The 21,598-nt window shown below is 47.4% G+C and overlaps 1 long non-coding RNA gene across 1 annotated transcript; it reads right to left on the bottom strand.

Annotated features, from left to right (window-relative positions):
- Window positions 1–5,525: 5,525 nt before the first annotated feature.
- LOC115284365 lies at window positions 5,526–20,478 on the bottom strand. Its single transcript, XR_003905172.1, has 3 exons — window positions 20,401–20,478; window positions 11,292–11,448; window positions 5,526–6,068 (listed from the first exon to the last, which is right to left on the bottom strand). It is a non-coding gene; the product is annotated as an uncharacterized LOC115284365 (long non-coding RNA).
- Window positions 20,479–21,598: the final 1,120 nt, after the last annotated feature.

Genomic DNA, 21,598 nt, shown 5'->3' with positions numbered 1-21,598 from the left:
GGGGGGGGGAATGGGGAAGTGCTGGGGGGGGGGCATAAGTGTGACTCAGTGCCCAACAATAACATGGCACTTGAGGAGTCACTGGGCTCACTTTCTGGAAGCTTCATCCATCAAGGAGGGAGTCCCTCAAACTGCCAGGAGCAGTTCACTGGCCCACGAGGTTTAGTTTTCTTGTTCTCTTCTCTCAAAGTGAACTACAGTATTGCACGGTTATGGACTAAATCTTTACATGGCAATATATGGGCTCGGGTTTCCACATGGGTTACTCCAGTGAACAGAGGTAGTCCTCTGCCACCGTTTCCCGTCAGGGGTCAGGAGTGGCACCGGTCACGGCTGGGAAAGCCATCATTCTGGAGCTGAGAAAACCCAGGCGGCGTTAGTTTCATTTGAGTTCGTGCCTCCTTGACTTTCATCTTGCAAAGGACTCCAAGAGGCTTACACGGAGAGAAAGGGAATTGTCATTTATTGAGTGCCTACTGTGTGCCAGAGACTTTAAATTAATTAATCCACTTAATCCTCATCACCCCTCTCGGCTGCCGCGAGCATTTTTTCCGAATAAGGAAATCAAAGGGCAGAGTGTTTGAAATAGCGTCGCGCCAGTCACGGAGCTTTACCTGGCAGTATTATTTTTCTTCCGTGCCAAAGCTCCCTTTCTTGAGAAATGATCGGGCGAAATAATTAAGAGAATGGGTTTTGCAGTGAAACAGACCGTGATTCCTGTACTGGGGCCGCCCCTTAAGCTGCTGTGACCCTGGAGAGGGATGCCACAACCTGGCTCCCAAGTCGCCGAGAGAATTAAATGAGATAATCCATAGCACTGCTAAATGCGGCGCTTGCCGAGGATACTAAATTCCACTTCTATTCCACCTTTGGCGGTTATAACTGATTACAGCTACTGCCACGCCAGGATATCCCACGGTCTCTCGGCCTCCACTGAACTCTGGCGCTGGGCTGACAGCTGCACTAGCTTCATCAGATGCCATTCGAGAAAGAGCCCGATTCACCAGCCATAAAAAGAAATGAGGAAGTTACAGCTGGCAATGAAACGCAGGCCCCGGCAGTCAGGCCCTGTGGGTTTTATTTTGACCACTGAGTCACACAGTGACCAACCATCACATGGAATGTCAGTCAGCTCTCCTGTTGTTCCTGAGGGGTAAAGATATTGACAAAACCTCCCGTGTAGCACGGGAACATTCACTACCGGCTTTAAAACCTCCTGGGGGCAGGAGGAAGGTTTAGGAAACACAATTAGCAATTTTTCTTGATGGAATCATTTCATTTTTCCATCAGGCTTTCCTTTTAACTTCTCACCTGCCCCGCTGTTCTTCTGGCATATTTGAGCAGAACAGCCACACGAATCATGAAAATAATCTGGAAGGATAGGAAAGGAGTCAAGTTGCTGCCTACTGGGGGTTCAGGTGTTTGTCAAACGAAGGGGTTTGGCTTCCTGCTTGGGATACGGGGGCTTCGCGTGTCTTGGAAGCAAGAGTCCCCATGCTAGAAAAATGTCCCAACTCTACTCCTCGTAGTGGTGAGTGAGCAATGTGCGGGAGCTCCCAATTTCTGCTGGGTTTGGCCTTTTCAGTACTCATCACAATGACGATTACTCATCTGGTCACCGATTTCCTTGACGGGTGTATCACGGGGCACAGAAACTAGCACACAGAGGACACCTGATGAATACCAGTTGAATGAGCAAATGAACGAATGAATGAATGAAGAATGAATGAGCTACTTACTATGTAACAAACCAATTCGTGCAGATGGCACATGTTCGAAATGTCAGCTTAGTGCTTATGGCAGCACATCCTCTTTCCCTTTCCCGGATTTTTACCTCCTGGTACCTCTCCTGGCGCGGTGGATTGAAATCAGGAAATGCATACATTAGTGGCAGATCAGCTCCCTCCAGTACTTCAAACCCCACCCCCCATCAGCCAGAGGAGTTCACCGGCTCCTCCCGCATTCCCCGAGGTGCACAGTCAGGGAACTAAGTGGCTTCCTATCAGTCCACACATGGTGACTCATCTCGCTTTAATGTCGCCTTGTCCTGTGTGAGTGGAAATCTGGCTACTAGGGAACCATGGCGGGCAGAGCCACCTCCTAGAAACCAAACACACATCTGGCAGAGCTCACTTGTTTCCATCTCCCACAGAGAGGGGCAGATTATCTAAATGCTGATTAAGTCATGAGCTATTGGTATGGACACATTTCACTCTGAAGCCACAGATCCAGTGAGCCTCAAAGAGAGGATGCCTTCTGTACATCTCTTTGCAATTCTCCCGCAGGGATAGAGATGGCCAGAAGGCAGAGGAAACCTCAGATTCAAAGGGGTGGTCTAGAATGGTTAAGTGTCCCAAGAAGCAGACCCGAGGGATGGGCCAGATGAGTGGAAAGGACAGGATTACAAGGGGAGCCTTAATGCTTCAAGCCTGTACCAAGGCAACCGGTGGTGTGGGAGCAGGTGCACACACACGTTCATCACTCAAGCAGGTACAGACTTCTACAGTGTGTGGGTGTTCCTGGCCATCTTTGTTCTTGCCAAACAATGACCAGGAAGCTACCCGCCTTACCTCTAAACGACTCTTTACCACTGGTTTTGGGGCTTTACTGATTTGATTATAAACACAAGCCTGGTTAGGAGTGACCGACAGAGGGGCGCCTGGGTGGCTCAGTCGGTGGAGCGTTCGGCTTCGGCTCAGGCCACGATCTCACGGTTCGTGGGTTTGAGCCCTGACTTTGGCTCTGTGCTGACAGCTAGCTCAGAGCCTGGAGCCTGCTTCAGATTCTGTATCTCCCTCTCTCTCTGACCCTCCCCTGCTTGCACTGTCTCTCTCTGTCTCTCAAAAATAAATAAAAAACATTAAAAAATTAAAAAAAAAAAAGGAGTGACAGACAGTATTGGTACCCGCACTCAATCCCCTTTATGGTAGATGCACCCTGGCCACCCGCTGCTACGGGCCGCTGGCTGCTGACGGGATGGGCCCCAGCCAGCTGGAGCACAGGGTGCCGCCCCCTGGCAGCCCACAGGCCATAACCGACTGAAATGGGGGCAGAAAAAGCCACTCCCCACCATGGGGCGCCCAGGTGGCTCAGTCTTTTCGATGTCTGACTTCAACTCAGGTCATGATCTCAAGGTTCATGGGTTTGAGCCCCGCATCCAGCTCTGTGCTGACCCTGCAAAGCCTGCTTGGGATTCTCTCTCTCTCTTTCTCTGTGTCCCCACCCTCTTGTGCATGTTCTCTTTCTCAAAATAAATAATTAAACTTAAAAAAATTTTTTAAAAAGCCAACCCCCTTTCTTCAAGGTGGGATGACTCTGGTGCTGTTTCCACTCCAAGAGCCACTACATAATTAGGCTAAAGCTGGACTCCAGCTGGACCACATCCTTGGGAAGCTCCTGTGCCCTTGTCTAGCGTCCCACCCTCCCCATCTCCTGAGAATACTCTCCCGATGAACTTGAACAAGAATCCCTGTCTCAGGCACTGCTTCTGGGGTTCAATACTCAATATAGGCACTCATACAGCCACCATGCACATAGCACTTCCTGCATGCGGAGAGTTCTAAGGGTATTACCTCACTGCGTCCACACAAATTTTCCCGTCAGGTCAACATTACCGACGATCTCCACTTGGCAGTTGAGGCACCTGAGGCACAAAGATGTTGTGTAATCTGCCCAACATCACACTGTGAACGACGGAGCCAGATTCGAGCCTATGCAGTCCAACCACAATTACAGTTCATACAGACTCTCCTAACTCTTGTGAACACACCTGCTTATGTTCCTTCTCAGAAAGCAAGCTCGGCTCTCCCTCATTCCTTCTGGAAGCTTTACTGTCCAGGGAACCAGGGACATTTTGAAACTATCATTCTGAAAAACAAATCTCAATAACCTGAATAGTTTCCTCTAGTTGCCCCCCCACCACGACGCTCCGATCCCAGCCAGCATTATGTAAAGATTAATTTCATACTTGAGCAGATGCTGCTCAGTCTGCATGGCTGTGGCTACAGAAAGTATCCTACTTAAGAGAGAGTAGGAAATACAGCTCCTGAGCACAGCCTCTTCCAAGTCAAATCTTGTCAAAGCACACTTTCAGAGAGACACAGCAGTGGCGGCTGAAACCCGCCCAATGTAGGGGGATAGGGAGGGCCCAAGTGACAGAACTGGGCACATAGACCCTCCAAAAGTCATATTCAAGGCAGCATTGCTGTAATAGCAAAATCCTGCAAGCCACTTTGCCTGTGAAAAGGAGAAAGGAAAAGTAAACCGGGGCAGGTGCACCCAATGGACACCTATGTTGCAGTGGGAATCATTGAACTCTGACCACATACAGAAATGTAGAAGAGGGGCGCCTGGGTGGCTCAGTCAGTGAAGCATCCAACTCTTGATTTCGGCTCAGATCAGGATCTCAATGTTCGTGGGATCAAGCCCTGCGTCCAGCTCTGCACTGACAGCAGAGCCTGCTTGGGATTCTCTGTCTCCCTCTTTCTTGGCCCCTTCTCTGCTCAGTCTCTCTCTCTCTCTCTCTCTCTCTCTCTCTCTCTCTCTCTCTCTCTCTCTCTCTCTCTTTCTCTCTCCCTCTCTCTCGATCTCGCTCTCTCTCTCAAAATAAGTAAAGAAAAAGTACATTAAGAAATATGGGAGACTTTTTACACCCATGATGTTGAACCAAAAAAGCCACAAAAGAACGTATACAGCAAGATTCCATTCATATGAAGTTCCAATCCAGACAAAACTAATCTATGGTCATGGTCTGTTTCATGATCTGGGTACTGGTCTCGTGGGCGTGTCGACTTGACGCCAATCCACCAAAGTGTACGCTTATGATCGGTGTACTTCCTGGAGGAATACTATACAGTTTGATAAAAACCTAAAAACATGAGAGAAGGTGGTGTTGTTAAGAGAAAGAAAGCATCCCCCAATCCAATTCCCACAGGAAGGCTGTCGGTTTTTGTTTTTTGTTTTTTCCAAGCAGGAAAATTATTTCCATGAAGCCCAACGCACTTTTCTTACCTAGCGATTGCACTTGTAAGTTCAAATTCCTGAGGGAGGTATGAAGTTACTCTTTAGATCTCTCTCCTTAGTCGTCATTTTCTGCCTGGCATTGATTTCTGGACTGTTCTCTGTATCCCAAAGCACCGGGCCTCGGTGCTCGTTTACTCAGAAAACAGAAAGCGGTCAACAGAGGCGTTCATTAACCACCAGGATATGACGTCACTGTAGGACCGCATCCGTGTCTGGCCAGGGCATGGGTTATGATGACAACGGATAATGAAGGCTTTGGGAAGGCTGCCTTCGGGGCCTCCTCGGGGGCCTGTCCATTCCCACGAGGTTTCCTACCACCCCCTCTTCAATACAAGGCGTGAGCAACTGCAAAGAAACCGGCAGTCTAGCTTCCAATAACCCTGTCAATTTATTTCAATACACAACAGGGTCCCTGATGTGGAAAAATCAGATTTCTAGGCCTCTTCAACATCTGTTTCTGGCAATCGTGATGTGTTATCTTTGTTCATTGCAAAAAGCAGCTGGCGAGTTGTCATGCCATTTCATTTAAAAAAAAAAAAAAGACCGAGTAAAATGAGTAATGCCTTGGGAGAGATTATTTATGACTTCGCCAGAGAGGAGCTAAAGAAATCCTCAGTAGACGGAAGGCCTTTTCTCCTTTGTTAGCGTGAGGTAAGAGGGTCACATTTGAGAAGACGTCAATGTGCGGTAATGATTTGTCACACGTTACATCTGTCCTTTGCCTTCAGACTGGGGTTGATGTCCATTTATTAGTTCGTTTGCGTCACAAACATTTCTTGGATGCCTGCCATGAGTCGAGCATTGTGCTAGGTGCTACGGACACGGCAGTGGATTAGACAAAGACCCTGCCTTCTGGAAGCTCTTTGCTCACAGAACCAGGTGCTGTGCCAGCGTCGTGCGCCCCCTTCAGAACTTGGATCCTCTTGGGCATAGAGCCTTCTATCAGAAAAATACATCAGCTTCTTTATCTCCCCACCAACCCAGCGTTCCCAGCTCACAGCTGCTGCCGTTCGAGAGGCTTCTCAGGCTTTTCCCTTGAGACATACCTGTGGGTGTAAGCAAAGATGGAGCATGTTTGTGATAGAAGGTTCTGGATGAGCTGACTCCTGCCAACCTTTTTAATCTCATCTCTTATGACTCTCACTCTTCCACTTTGCTCACCATACTATGGTCCCACCGGGCATCCTCCCAACCCTCAAATCTGCCAAGTTCTTGATCACCTTAGGACCTTCCTGTTAACTGTCCTCCCAACCCAGATTCTCTTACCCCGGATGTTCTCAAGAAGTAATGCAACAATACCTTTTTGTTATTGAAATGCCAGCTTAAACGCCACCCCTCAGAGAGACTTTTCCTGACCATCACCTATGGGAGCTCCCACCCCATCCCTCCTCACATTATCTGGGTGTTTCTTGCTCTGTAGATGCATGGCCTGCCTGTCCCCCGGGCCCCCATAGAACGTAGGAGCGATAACATTCGGACCTCATCTCTCTAGTTCACTGTGTTTCTGGTACACACTCAACACGTATTTCTTGAAAATTCTTATAAACAAAAGAATAAATGACAAACTATTGCAAATAATATGAAAATCCAACAATTGAAGATATGTGAATAATTATGGTACATCTCTACAAATGGGCTGCCATCTATCCACTAAAACTGATGTCATAGCTTAGTGTTTTTCACACTACAAAATGTGATCTTTATGTGGGTCATGTAATCAAGTAATGAATCATGACATAGTGTATTCTATTATATGCTCTTTCATTATAAAATTGAATAGAAAACATCAGAGTACACCACCTATACTCAGGGCGAGTATTGGGCAGTTATATCTACATGTATGTATATGTGTGTTTATTCAGTAGTGATGTAAATATATTTTTTACTAAGGGTCATGGTAAAAATATTAGGAAATCACTGTTGTATGAGATTAATGACTAGGAAATATACTTACAATAAATGGGAAAAAACGTGGTCTGTGACAGAGTAAAGACAGTGTATGTGTGTTAGATAAAACGTTACATCGAAACACTATTAGCATTGGGGTGCCTGGGTGGCTCACTCAGTTGAGCGTCCGACTTCAGCTCAGGTCATGATCTCATGGTTTGTGGGTTCAAGCCTTGGGTCGGGCTCTGTGCTGACTGCTCAGAGCCTGGAGCCTGCTTCAGATTCTGTGCCTCCCTCTCTCTCTGACCCTCCCCTGCTTACAAGGTCTCTCTCTGTCTCTCGAAAATAAATTTAAAAAAACATAAAAGAAACACTCTTAGCTTAAAAAAGCATAGAAAGGCATAGAAAACCAACTGAAAACAATATTAATGAAAATACTGAGTAGATTTTTCAGGGCGATTTTACTGCTTTCTTCTTTTCATGTTCATTTTTGTCTTAGAAATTATCAACATTGAACCTGTAATTTTTAAAATGTAATATTTTTTGGGGCGCCTGGGTGGCTCAATCAGTTAAGCGTCCAACTTTCCTCGGGTCATGATCTAGCAGTTTGTGAGTTGGAGCCCCACATCGGGCTCTATGCTGACAGCTCAGAACCTGGAGCCTGCTTCCAATTCTGTGTCCCCCTCTCTCTGCCCTTCTCCCACTCACTGTCTGTCTCTGTCCCTCAAAATAAAATAAAGACATAAAAAATAAATAAATAAAATGTAAGTTATTTCTAAAATGTAAAATGTAACATGTCTGATACCTCTGAGAAAAACAGGCTTTTCTTTAGCGAAAGTACCTAAATGACAACACCATAAATTATCCCAAATAAGCTTTTAAGTGCCTATAGAAAGCAGAATTATGATGCGGAGTTCTCTATAGAAAGAGTTGCATCTCATAGTATGCTGTCTAATCTCCATAACAATAGGATAGGGGAGAGAAGATACAGTCACCTTTATTTCACAGAAGGGAAAACTGAGGCACATGGAGCGGAAATGACCTGTCCCCAGTCACACTGCAAGTTCATGGTGAGCCCTGCAAAAAAAAAACCCGGAGCTCATCTCCTTCCTCCCTGTGCTTCCCCTACGATACACCAACCTCCTTGTGTTCTACAGGGCACGGTTACCCTCTTCGCAACCCTTTCTTGAAGAAATGAAGTTTCCTTCTATCATTTTTCTGTCCTTCTTCCATGGCCCCTAGGCTGCCGGCTCTAGAGAATGCCTCGGCCGCTCCCTCAGCCATATTCCTGTCCGCAGGGCCACGAGGGTGTTACTTTTCCTGTGCATTCACTGGGGACACTATAATATGGAGGCTAAGTGCTATTAGAGTTTAAATCCTACTTCTGCCACTTACGAGCTCTGCAATCTTGTAAAGTACCTAGATAATGTCTGGCATTATACTCAATATACTCAATATACGTTATTGCAAATTATTGCCATCATCATCGTCGTCATTGTCATCATCATCATTACGTAGTTTTGGAGGGTGCTGTGGCCAAACTACAGTCACACTGTGCCCTCCGATTCTTCTCATTTTCCTCCTCTCTCCGCAGGGAACAGAATTCCCTCTGTCACCCTCCTTATATTGGCACTGATCGCAAAACTCTTCTAGATGTTCTATTCCAAGAAAGCTCCTGATTTATCCCTCTTGTGTTTGAAGCTCCAACTGCCAATGCTGGCTGTTGCCTGAGTGTGCGTCCCACCCGAGGGAACAGGAGCGTCCAAGAAGAAAAAGTGATGGGTGTTCCTGTTACACGCACATTCAGTTTGCCCCCCAGTGTCTGTTACCTCCTCCCTTCCAGCCACACCCCCGATTTCTGCACAGATCCCTCCCTGGAGCCTAAGCACAAATGGTCTAGGTGGGCCTCCGCCCCTTAGACCAGGGTGTACAAAACAGAAAGCAAGAAGGGGTCACCTTCTGCTAGTTCCTGTTAGTCTCGAGCTTCCCTCTGATCGGATTAGCAAAATTTGGAAGTGAGGAAACAATGAGAAGGCACTGCCAGTGTCCTACCACCGTGTGAGATCTCTGAATCAAGCCCGAGGCGGGAGGACTGTGGGGCGGAGTCTCCAGAGGCAGAGAAATGGGTCTCCGTGACAGACGATGGACAGGAGCCTCTGAATCAAGCCATACCTAAAGCCTGCCCACACCCTAAACTCTGTTACGTGAACCAACATTCTCTCTTAGTGTCCTGGAAGACACTTGAAGCTGGGTTTTATTTTGTTTTGGGTTTTTTTTTTTTTTTTGCCACGCCACTTAGAAAGAATCCTAGCTGGTAAATTCTGGCAACAGAAATGTCCTTCGAACCATTAGAGAAGAATAGCTGAGAAAGCCTAGGGGAGAACAGAGCAAACCAAATGCCCGAGGACCAGTCAACAGAAATCATGGCACCTGGCATTATGGTCTCCAAGCCTCTCTGGGAAAATTCACCTTGAACGCCCTTTCTAGGACTGCAGCATCCATGTGTCTTCCTTTGAAAATGGGCCTCTCTATTCAGAGGCACTTGAAGACTTCCCACCTAGGCTAGTTGGACCCCCCAGACGACCAGGAGAACACAACATTTGGCAAAGGCAAGAAGCCAGTGTGGCCATGCCAGAACGTGAAGTGCAATAGAGTCGCCTGAGTTAAATACACGAAGGCCGGAGCAGGAGGCTCCCTGAGGACGAACAGCTATCGGAGACCAGAGAGTGGTGGAGCCGGAGGGCAAGGGGGCCCACCATTTATTTCCTCCTAAAGACCAAAGGCTCTCTGGTCCTCAGAGGGACTGGGTTGGCCGCACTCATGACTAAAACTCTTCCCTACAAGTCCACAAGTATCCCTAGATACTGCAAGGTGGACTGTAGCAGGCAAGCTCCCCAGGGAAAGAGATGGAAACATTTAAGGCAAGGTCTGAATGGCCATCACCAAGGGGCATCATGGAGGGACTTCCTCCACTGGAAGGTGTGTGCACGCGTGTGCATACACACACTCATGCATGCAGATAATACACAGCCTGGGAAAACAAGAGGGTATAAAGTCGAGGGAGGAAAAACTGGATTTTTGTTGACTTGGGGTCAGTTCATTTGGACCCTCTCCCCCCACACACCCACACCCCTCCCCACTCATAGGCCACAGGGTTGAGTGACTTCTTAGAGAAGCACCCCCTTCATGTCCCCTCACCTCTGACATGCAGAGAAGTTTCCCTAGCCAAAGCTGCATTTCTAATTGCTAAGAGTGGGGTACCGGGTGGCTCCATTGGTTAAGCGTCTGAGCTGATTTCTGCTCAGCTCATGATCTCATGGTTTGTGGGTTCGAGCCCTGCGTCAGGCTCTGCACTGGGCGTATAACCTGCTTAAGATTCTCTCTGTCCTTCTCCGTGTCCCCCTCTCCTCCAATCAAGCTCGCTCTCTCTCTCTCTCTCTCTCTCTCTCTCAAAAAACAACAAACGAACAAAACCAAATGACTAGGTGGTAGACCAGAATGGCAGCTGTCTGGGCAAAAATGCAAGTCATCGAGGTTAGGAAAAAAGCCAGCTGGCTCCCTGCTGTGTTTTCACCTCTTATGTACTTCCTAAACCACCCTCTGGGCCCCCTTGTTGGCAGGTGCGAACTGCAAAGGGCTGCCTGTGGTACCCAGGGAAGACCAGCCCCACTGGGTCCCTGAGTCAGGTGCTAGCTGAGGATAGGACTTCCCGGCCAGAGAGGGTGGGTGCCACAGTGCTCCCTGTCAAGGAACGAGCAGAGAAATGGCAGCCGTGGCACTGCCTTTGCTGCCCCCCCTACTTGAAATCCCAGAGACTCTGATAGGTGTGAGAGCCCACATTGCCCAGAGAGCTCAAGACGAAGCCCTTCCGTTCAGGAGGGACCACGGGTAGTGGTATCTCACAATCTCAAAAACAAGATGGTGCCCATTTCTGGAATCTGCTTCGGGGTCCCCGAGTTGTCACTCGAGGTCACTTGGGTCTCCTGTGAGCGGTGAATAGAGGTGAGAAAAGCAGCAGGAGGGGGGGTGAGGAGTGGAGAATTGGGGGCTGAGGCTGTTCTCAGGCAAGAGTGAAAAGATCTTCACAGTTTAGGTGCATTTCTGTAAATGAGAAATTTATGCTTCCCTCCTAGTGCGTAAGGGTGGAGTCTCTCCTCCTCAGACTTCACCCTGGGAGGGGCTTTTAATTATTAGCTTCAGGTTGATAATACATCCTAAACACAGCTTTGTTTTTTCTGAGCTAGAAGTCAGGGACTGGGATGTGTGGACGTGGATGGGGGGGTGGATTTGGGGAAGAAAATAGATATTCCATGAATGCCCCAAATATATCTTACAAGTGGTCTCATTAAACCGTATGACTAAAAGGCATTTAATTAACAAACCTTTCCTCAGAGGCTCACAGTTTGTGCGGTGAACTGTGTTCAGACAGTCCTTGACAACAGCGTCCACGCGGGTTTAGCGTTCTGTCCAGGGATGTCGGCCGGTGCACTCGATCTCAGAACTCCGCATGGAATTTAAACCTCGAATTCCACACCCCAGCTAGATCAAAGGAAGCCAAGGCCAAATGATTACCCTGAATTTTGGAGACAACACAGATAACCCAGAGTTGGGCAGTTCCAGGTTAAAAAGAAAGAAAAAAGGTTTCTTCCACTTTGATCCAAATAAATACAGCCTACATGGATATCTTTCCACGATCACATCATTGTAACTATCCAGATTCCTTGAGAGCCTTTTAAAAATTCTTAGCCATGAAAAAAAGTATTCTTACACGCGGGCTCAAACGTTCATATTTGGTAGCTTAATTTTTTTCCACGAGGCTTTGAACTGATGGATTTTGATTAAGAAAAGATTTATTGTAATTGCAGCTGGGATGGTTTGAATGCTCTATTTTGTAACTATAGATACACTCAATACGATGTGCTTAACTAATAGATATTGTGTCATACATTTGCATTGTGCTCTGTGCCTATTTTCTCTCCAACACAGGACTCTACCCACATAACGAAGTAGGTGTTTCTAAGTTATATTAATGACAGCCCTGACTTTATGTAAGCAGAGAGCAGTCCCAGCTCCTCGAGATCAGAGCTGTGTCTTACACTTTGGTGGATTCCCAGTGCCCATTACATCCCTCCATGCAGAGCTGATGCCTAATAAATGCGTGGATTTCATGGGCTCCAAGCCACTTGTGAGTCACCGGCGTCTGCACAGCTGATTGACAGGCCTGACCCAGGATATAAATGGAAGTAGGCCACAGAGGGACTGTAATGCCACCTCCTTTCCATACCAAGATGTCTCAAAGTATGGCCTGCCAACTACCAGCCTCAGAATCACCAGGGTGCTTGCTAAAACTTCAGGCCCCTGGGCCCCTGCCTGTAGGAAGTAAGAATGTAGGGGATGAGGCCCGGGATGGTGGGTGCGGAGTTGGAGGACCTGTACTCTACTCCCCGTGCTGGGCAGGTGCTTTCGAGAAAACGCTACTTCTGTTACAAGCTTGAACCTAAAAAGAGCAAATCTCATTGAACCTGAGACATTGTCAAATGCCAAATGCGGGGTTATTTTCTGAGACATCCTGAAAGGAAAATGAAAGCTGCTGACCAGACTTCACGGGGGCGGGGCTGTCTTAAAATTGCTGAAATGTGGAACCTGACCCCGGCGCTCCCCGACGTTTATTAGCCTCTTAGCTGTGTGTGTAGGCAGGGTGAGTATGCACAGGAGATGCCTGGGCTATCTACACTATATGTAAATAGGGCCATGGGATCTTTAGGTTTCATTAATTTGTTCTGATTTGGGGGGGTCGTCTTCTAAGGAACTGAATAAATCAATGTCAGGAGACCCAATGCCAAATAAAGGGGGTTGTATTTATTTTTTTACTTTTTTCAGTTTATTTTTATTTATTTTCAGAAAGGCACAGAGAGCAAGCAGGAGAGGGCCAGAGAGAGAAGAGAACAGAATCCCAAGCAGGCTTCACGCCACCAGCGCAGAGCCCCATGTGGGGCTTGAACTCACGAACTGTGAGATTATGACCTGAGCTGATACCAAGAGTCAGACGCTTAACCGACTGAGCCACCCAGGTGCCCCAATGTTGTATTTATTTTTTATTTATTTAAGAAAAATTTTTAATTGTTTACTTTTATTTTTGAGAGACATAGAGAGACAGAGCATGACCAGGGAAGGAACAGAGAAAGAGGGAGATACAGAATCTGAAGCAGGCTCCAGGCTCTGAGCTGTCAGCACAGAGCCCGACGTGGGGCTCGAACCCACGATCACGATCTGAGCTGAAGTCCAGACTCAACCAACTGAGCCACTGAGGCGCCCCTGTATTTACTTTTTTTTTTTTTAAAGAGACAGAGAAATAGAAGAGAGGTCAAAGGAAAGCTTGATTAAATGACAGGTAAATAGCTCTTAAGAAAATCCTAAAGGAAATCTCTTAACTAGAAAGTCTCTGGGTTTAGGAAGAATCTAGAAGTACACAAAGGAATGCAGATTTCAAGGAGAGAGCTAAGCAGATGCACTGCCCAACCCTGTCTCAGGAAGAGCAGGACGGCACACGGCTCTGGAAAACCTCAGATGTCCCCCACTCCATCCAGCGAGCCTCGCCCCTAGCATCTGCAGGGCTAAGCCGAGCGTACAAATGGAGGCCCACATACCATATGTCTGAATGTTTGAGAGTTATATACTGAGCTAACAAATGTTTCCATTGAGAAGCTTCTTTCCTCCTATCTTCACAAATAAACTGTCATAACAACTTGGAAGGGCGGGTGTGAATTCAGAACTTGGGGCTCCTTGGAGGTCCACACTGGAATTTGGGGGTGCAGGGAGAGCTGTTGCTCAGCCCTTCCCCTCCCCCTCCACCATGCCTTTCACACCCACAATGTGGATACATGAATGTGGATATTTCAGCCACCTCACCAAGCTTCTTCTACAGAATTCCTTGTTTCCACCATCTAGTAGCCGCACCTGGCCACCCCCCCTGCCTAGAGCAGGGCATCCTGGCTGGGCAGTCAACCCAGGTTAGACCCTGGGAACAGGCTCAGGACTTTTTTTTTTAATGTTTATTTTTTTCTTGAGAGAGAAAGTGCATGCATGTGAGCAGGGGACAGCAGGCTCAAGAGTTTTGAGCAGGAAATTCAGGAGTCCAGGAATCTGGAGAGTGTTCTAGAAGGAGGGCAACTGTGAATGGGCACATCCCGTTGGCCGTTCAGAATCTAGCTTCGGGTAGAGGGGAGGAGCCAGAGGAGAGAGTCTCTAAAAAAGTGTTTCTCAAACTTGAATGCACACCCGAATCACCTGGGGAGCTGGTGAAAGTGTAGATTCTGGTCCTTTAAGTCCGGAGTGGTGCCCAAGAGTTCTCACTTCTGACAAGCGCCCAGGTAATGTTGAGGCTGCTGGGCCGGGGACCACACTTTAAGTAGCAAGGTTCTAGAGCCCTAGGACTCGGGGCAGGCATCCCTCTAGCACTGGTCTAAGGGTGGATGGTACTTCCCACAGGTCCAGGACCAAGAGATGTTTAATGAACTGTTGCTCAGTTATATGGGTTACTTGATAAAACAGCAGGGAAGGAAGGAGTGAGGAAGGGTGGAGACAGAGAGGAGGGAAGGAAGGGAGGGAGGAGCAGGAAAGAAAAAGAAAGAGGAAGCTGTTTCCCCTAGAATTAGACACCATTTGCATTAGTCCAGAGGTCTGCCTTCACTGTGCCTTGCTGGATGCTATCAGCCTTTTCGATTTTTTTCCTCCTGTCCCTCTATGTTTGCCCTCTGACCTTCTAAGTCCTTCAAGAACAGTGACCAAGTTCCAGGTATTTTAGCTCTTTTCTCTGTACTAACTCACTTTCAGCAAAGCCTAGCCCGAAACCCAGGTATCTTGGCTCACGTCCTGAATCGTCCCTCATCGCCACTGTGTCTGCTAAATAGAGGAAACATTAATTTGGAGAGACTGTGAATCTTCTGGAAATTTCCATATCACTGAAGATTCAGAAAGTGAGTTCGCATTCCCTCTGTACCCTTTAGTTATTAAATCATAAACTTTAATTTAAGGCATTTTAAAGGGCCCAAAGGAATTTTAATTTGACGTGAATGACTTTCAAATCTGAATAATAATCAGATCGTATAAAACTGTACAATCTCTATTACTCTTAAATAATAGAACGAGTTTAAAAATAATCAACAGCCAATGTAAGACTCCTGTATAATTCAATCGAACCCTTATTTTCTGGGCTAATGAAGGAGGCAGTGAGGGAAGTAATTCCCAATCATTTGTATGTGACTTAGCATAAGACGGACACTCCTTCTTCTGTAGTCCCTTCAAAGTCTGTTTCAATTAATGACATTCTTTAAGGAAAGGATGACTGTGGGGAAATAGCCCGGAACACCTGGGAGGCAGTCGCCGATGGCGACTGAAATCCAAACCAAGACCTAAAGAAGTGTTCATGAGGCTCATCAGAAGGTAACCCCCTACCCCTGTCAAAACAAACAGTTTGCTGTATAGACACATCAGAAGGTATTACCCAAGGGGCTTCTGGGTGGCTCAGTTGGAGCCCCGCGTCGGGCTGTGTGCTGGCAGCTCAGAGCCTGGAGCCTGCTTCAGATTCTCTGTCTCCCTCTCTCTCTCTGTCCCTCCCCTGTTCGTGCTCTGCGTATCTCTCTCTCTCTCTTTCTAGGTATTATCCTAGACCTGCTTTGGCAACAGTTCATCAGAGTGAAGCCCCTTGCACACTCAAACACCCCAGAGAACCAGGCACTGGGAGCTGTTGGATCCAGAGAATGAATGAGCTCAGCCCATGGGCCCATGGGAAGGGGCACGCCATGGCTTGGGCTCACCAGCTGGAAGAAGTGTGGTCCTCAAATATGAGCAGGCATCCGAATTGCCTGCCAGGTTTGTGAAAACACAGATGGCCCCACCCTCAGAGTTTCTGATTCCACAGGTCTGGAGTGAGGCCTGGGAATCTGAATTTCTCTCGTTTCCAGGCGATCCTGCTGGGCCCACCCTGAAGCCTGCATGATGACTGGCAACATGTAACAGCTGCACACTAGCCCTCTGCTTAACAGGACCCGGATGGGTGCCCCAAAGTCCACCATTAGCAATCTGCTCCTTTGGACTGGAGAGCGCTCCCCCCTTAAAAAAGTCACCTGTCAAATACAAAAACACCCGAGAAAGGTCCAGCCTTGCCAGCCGCCGCTTAGCGCACAGCTTCTCAAACCTGCGCCCCTGAAAAGCCCCTGAGAAACATCCTCCCGGTCAGTCCGCTGTGCTCTCTGCAATGATGATTGCCCTCCTTCCCCTCTCTGCCCAAACCTGGAGCCCTGCCCTGTTCATCTGCTCTCTCAGCTGATGACCTTGCCCAGTTCACTGAGAAAATAGCAGTAATCAGAAGACAATTTCCAGAACCCATACCCCTCTTCCCGGCCTCTCTGCAACTGTGATCAGATCTTCCACCTTCTCTCCTGTCACAGTAGAAAAGCTGTCGGTGCTTCTGTCTAAAGCCCAAAGGACTTGGGTGTGCACGGAGAGCCTCACTCCAGCCTCCTCAAGCCTCGCCTCCTGCCCCTCCCGCAGCACTAAGTCAGCCCACAACTGACTAGAGCGTCCCCATCTGAATACACACTTCCTCTGATGTCAGGAATCTCAGCAAAACCCAGAAGGCTCCCCAGAACTCACAGCCCCTTCCGAGGTACTGCCCCACTTCTGCATGCCCCCCTATGGCAAACCTTGAGTTATTTCTACTTTTTGTCTACTTCCTCCTCCTCCTCCTCCTTCCTATTCTTCTCTCCTCTCTCTCTCTCTCTCTCCCCGTCTTTGAGCTTGTTCTACCAAGTCTTTCTTTTATCCTCACCATCGCACTGAAACTGCTCTTTTCAGGGTCACCCATGACCCCCGCAAGTAAGATATCATGCCTTCTTGGATCTCTTCCTACCTTTCTTGATGTTCTTTCTGTCTCTTCTGCTGGCTACTCTTCGCCTTCTTGACTTCTGAGTGTTGGGGTAAATGAGCATTCAGTGCTTGGCTTTTTCTTGTCCTGTCTACACTGACTCCCTAGGTGCTCTTATCTTGAATCTCAGGACCTTCAGCATCATCTATTTGTTGAACGCTCTCAAATTGAAACCTCTAGCCTTGACAGCTTCCTAACTCCAGGCACGGCTATCCCATTGCTCTGTCAATACTGCTACTTGAATGCCAATTAGGCTCCTCAAACCTAACATATCTTAAACAAGGATCTCCATTCCCCTCACTCGAACCTGCTCCTCCAGGGGTCTTCCCTAGGGCAGTAAATAACACCATTCTTCAAATAGGTCAGGATAAAAATCTCGGTGTCAACCCCAAATCGTCTCCTTTTTCTTACTTTCAACCCATCTGCAAACCCCATTAGTTATGCCTGGAAAATATATCCAGAACCCAAGCACCCCTCAGCAGAAATCACCATGACCACACAAGGGAACCATCTATCATCACTTTTTTACCTGCATGGTCATAACGGGCTCCTGGCTGCTCTCCCAATTTCCACTGGTCACCGTTATGATCTCATTTTAGCACAACAGACAGAGTTGTCTTTTTTTTTTAAAGAGAAGGAGGGAGGGAGGGGCAGAGAGAGAGGACAGAGAGAATCCCAAGCAGGCTCTGTGCTGTTAGCGCAAAGCCCGACCTGGGGCTCCATCTCATGAAATGTGAGATCATGACCTAAGCCAAAACCAAGAGTTGGACGCTTTACCAACTGAGCCACCCAGGTGCCCTCAGAGCTGTCCTTTTAAACACGTAAGTCAGACGGTTTTATTCCTCTGCTCAAAACCCTCCAGTGGTCTCGTAGCTCATTCAGAATGAAACCCATACTCTTTTCTGTAGCCTGTATGGCGCCCACTCTACTACCTCTAGTCCTTCATCTTTTGCTCACTTAGCTCCAGCTGCTGTGAACTCCTTTCCATTTCTAGAATGCTCCATATTTAGGCTTACTGTTTCCCCAGCCGCAAATTCTCTTCGCCTAAATAGCCACAGGGCTCATTCCTTTGCTGAGTTCAAACGTCCTACGCAGCTTCTCACACCACAGAAATCCTTCCTGACCCTATTCACACTAGCCTTCCTATCTCCTCAGCCTTCTACTTGCTCGAGTTTGCTCCATATCATCTGACATTATGTTATGTCTTAACTTCGGTTCCCTTCAAAGCAGAGCCTGAGACCAGGGCTCCAGCACAAGTAGTTCATTTGGGAGGGAGTCCTGCGAAGCAGGAAGGAGGTGGTGGGCAAAGCAAGACAGGGAAGAAGGAAAAGTCAACATAAAGGCACTTTATCAAGGTCACCACTCAGGCCACTGTGGACATGGGTCATTTGGGCTTAGTTCTACTGAGAGTTAATTCCCCACAGAGCCAGACTGACTGGGGGCTGACCAGTCCCAAGGTGTTCGAGACACTTCAGAGAAGTGTGTTTACTCATGAATAGCTGTTGCCCCACTAAGATGCAAGCTGTTGTTGTATTTTGAAGTCAGGATTTTAAAGGTACACTTTAGCAACAACGAGCCTTTTTGAGCAGAGTACCCAATGAGTGTGACAAATGTCTTCAGTCAGATAGCCACCGCTACAATCTACAATGAAGATCTAAACCATTCTAGGGCGCCTGGGTGGCTCAGTCGGTTAAGTGCTGACTTCGGCTCAGGTCATGATCTCACGGACCGTGCGTGTGAGCCCCAGGGTTGGGCTCTACGCTGGCAGCTCAGAGCCTGGAGCTTGCTTTGGATTCCAGGTCTCCCTCTCTCTCTCTCTGCCTCTTCCCCACTTGTGCTTTGTCTCTCTCTCTTGCTTTCAAGAATAAATAAACTTTAGGGGCGCCTGGGTGGCTCAGTCGGTTAAGCCTCCAGCTTCGGCTCACATCAGATCTCACGGTTCGTGGGTTAGAGCCCCGAGTCGGGCTCTGAGCCTGGGGCCTGCTTCCGATTCTGTGCCTCCCTCTCCCTCTGCCCCTTCCCTGCCCCTTCCCTGCTCATGCTCTGAATCTCTGTCTCAAAAATAAATAAAACCTTAAAAAAATTTTAAAGGAATAAAATAAACTTTAAAAAATAAAGATCTAAAACATCCCAACACCTCCCCCAAGGTCTCTTTGTGCCCCATTGCCATCAGAGCCCTACAAACACTGGCAGCCACCAGTCTGCCTTCTGTCCCTATAATACACCTTTCCCAGGATATGCTATAAGTGACATCATACAGTATGTGGTCTTTTGTGGCCGCCTCCTCTCACTAAGTGTAAAACCTCTTGGGATTCACCCACGTGGCTGCATGTATCCATAGTTTGTCCCTTTTTATTGCTGAGTAGTACTCCATCGTACGGAGCACTTACTGGTCTGCTCTCCAGTTGATGGGCATTCGGGTCATTTTTGTCTATTCGGAGTAAAGCTGCAATGAACATTTGCATACCAGTCTTTGGATGGATGGATACTTTCGTTCCTTTTGGATAAATGTGTAATGTTGGCCGTTTTGTTCACTTACATTCCTAGTGCTTAGCTCATTGCTTGGCACATAGTGAGATCTCAATAAATATTTGTTGAATGAATGAACACGAAAGCAGCCTACTCAAAGCCATAAAGACTGGTCTTCATGGCCAGAAAGACTCAAATAAAAGCGGAGAATTAAACTACCTATACGCTACATCGATGTTTATAAAAAAAATCTTATCAGAAAACCTTCTAAGACGGCATCTATTTCCATTATTGAATTCATGGACCAGCACTCATCTATCTCATCAACTAATCCCCAGACCTCAGCAGGCTCATACTGACTATATAGAGGTATACGGTTTTTAATGCACTGCCCTGTACACCACTCGTGCTTTGGTTTGCCTGTTTGATTTAAATTCTAATTCATCTCTCCACCACTTAATTTCTTTCAGTCCCTAGGCCTATGGACCCATGCTGACCGCCATGGCCACACCACCAACAGACACAGGAACGACACCATTAAAACAAATTCATACCCTCCTTCCTCCTCCTGGCCGGTACAATTTCTCACTGGCTAATGGAATCCCAAGGGGAGCCAACCTATTCTAGGAGTTTCTGAGCATTTAAGTGATGTGCCCCATCCTTGGGGGCTTTGTTCAAGACATGTTTTCTAGCAAATATTATTACGTGAGTTTCCCCACAGCCAAGTCGGTGGTACTAATGGATTTTTATATCACAAATAGTAGCAAAGGTTCTGCTCACCCCTGCCCAAATTTATCTATAGTGGTTCTAGGAGGCCCCAGGGGTGTCACACATGTGCTCCTGGACAAGTTTGCTCAGACATCCTTGTGTCTATGCACTACTCGTTGGGGAGTATTTTCCTATTACTTCCCACAGAGCACCACTATTAAAGCCTGGAACCTTGAGTTGCAGGCAGAGCCCAGCTGTCCTAAGCAATAGATGGAGAATGCCATGCAGATTTTTGAGGTACCTGCTATTAGTGAGGTCCCATAACAATATGGTCGGTGTGCCACTGGGTTCCCAAACTGAGTGTCACAACTCTCCTAGTTTTTACTTACAGCCTTCTTGTGAATCGGTCTCAGGAAGCACTTATTGAGCACCTTTGATATACCAGGCATGTTCCAGGGTCTGGGACAGAGAAATAAAAGACAGAGAGCATTCCAGTGTCAGTCACCTCTTATGCATTCAGCGTCATCGCCGATCCCAGCCACAGCAAAGTGAAGAGTTCCAAAGAGGCTTCAACGCATTTTACCTGCCTGGGTACAGGATAGAATTTGCTGATGAGAAGAAACTAGGTGAGATCAGAATGGAAAAAGGTAGAAGAGGCTATTGCTTATGAGAAGTTATAGGAACCAGATATGACACAATTTCCCAGAGAACTTTTAAGAACCAACCATTTCAGTGCTTTGCTCCAGGCTGAGATCATCAGTGTTTCCCTGACCTTCCAGCTTCAATCTTCTTGACCTTCACTGTTACATCTTTTCATATTTCCAATTTTAGTATATGTGCTGCCGAAGTGAGCACTCTTTTCATATTTGTGCAAGCTCTGATTCCTATATGAAGCCTCTTTATTACTATAATACTTGGAAGAGCTCTGTCTTCCAATACAAAGTACCTGCACCCAACCCTTGTCTCAGGCTCTGCCTCTGAAAGGGAAGCCAAACTAAGACAGACCCTGCACTTAAGACAGAAGAGACAATAAACTGGCAACCAAACAATATCATGTCAGCCTGGTATAAGAGGTAGGATTAAAACAAAAAGGGGGGTGCCTGGGTGGCTCAGTCGGTTAAGCATCCCGCTTCGGCTCAGGTCATGATCTCACAGTTCGTGGGTTCGAGCCCTGCGTCAGGCTCTGTGCTGACAGCTGGCTCAGAGCCTGGAGCCTGTTTGGGATTCTATGTCTCCCTCTCTCTCTGACCCTCTCCTGCTCACACTATCTCTCAAAAATAAATTTAAAAAAACATTAAAAAAAATAAAACAGAAAGGGTGATGTGAGAGAATTACGGGGTATGAGAAGGGCATCCACTTTGGATGGGGGCTCAGAAAAGGATGAGTCATTAAAGAGGTGTTATTTTTTTTTTAATTTCCTAAGGTTTATTCATTTTGGAAGACAGAGAGAAACATGAGCAGAGGAGGGGCAGAGGGAAAGGGAGACACAGAATCTGAAGCAGGCTCCTGGCTCCGAGCTGTCAGCACATAGCGCGATGTGGGGCCCCAACCCACGAACTGCAAGATGGGATCACAACCTGAGCCAAA

This window comes from Suricata suricatta, chromosome X, assembly GCF_006229205.1.
Source record: "Suricata suricatta isolate VVHF042 chromosome X, meerkat_22Aug2017_6uvM2_HiC, whole genome shotgun sequence".
Classification (NCBI taxonomy): domain Eukaryota; kingdom Metazoa; phylum Chordata; class Mammalia; order Carnivora; family Herpestidae; genus Suricata; species Suricata suricatta.
This window is presented reverse-complemented; position numbering and strand designations above follow the sequence as displayed.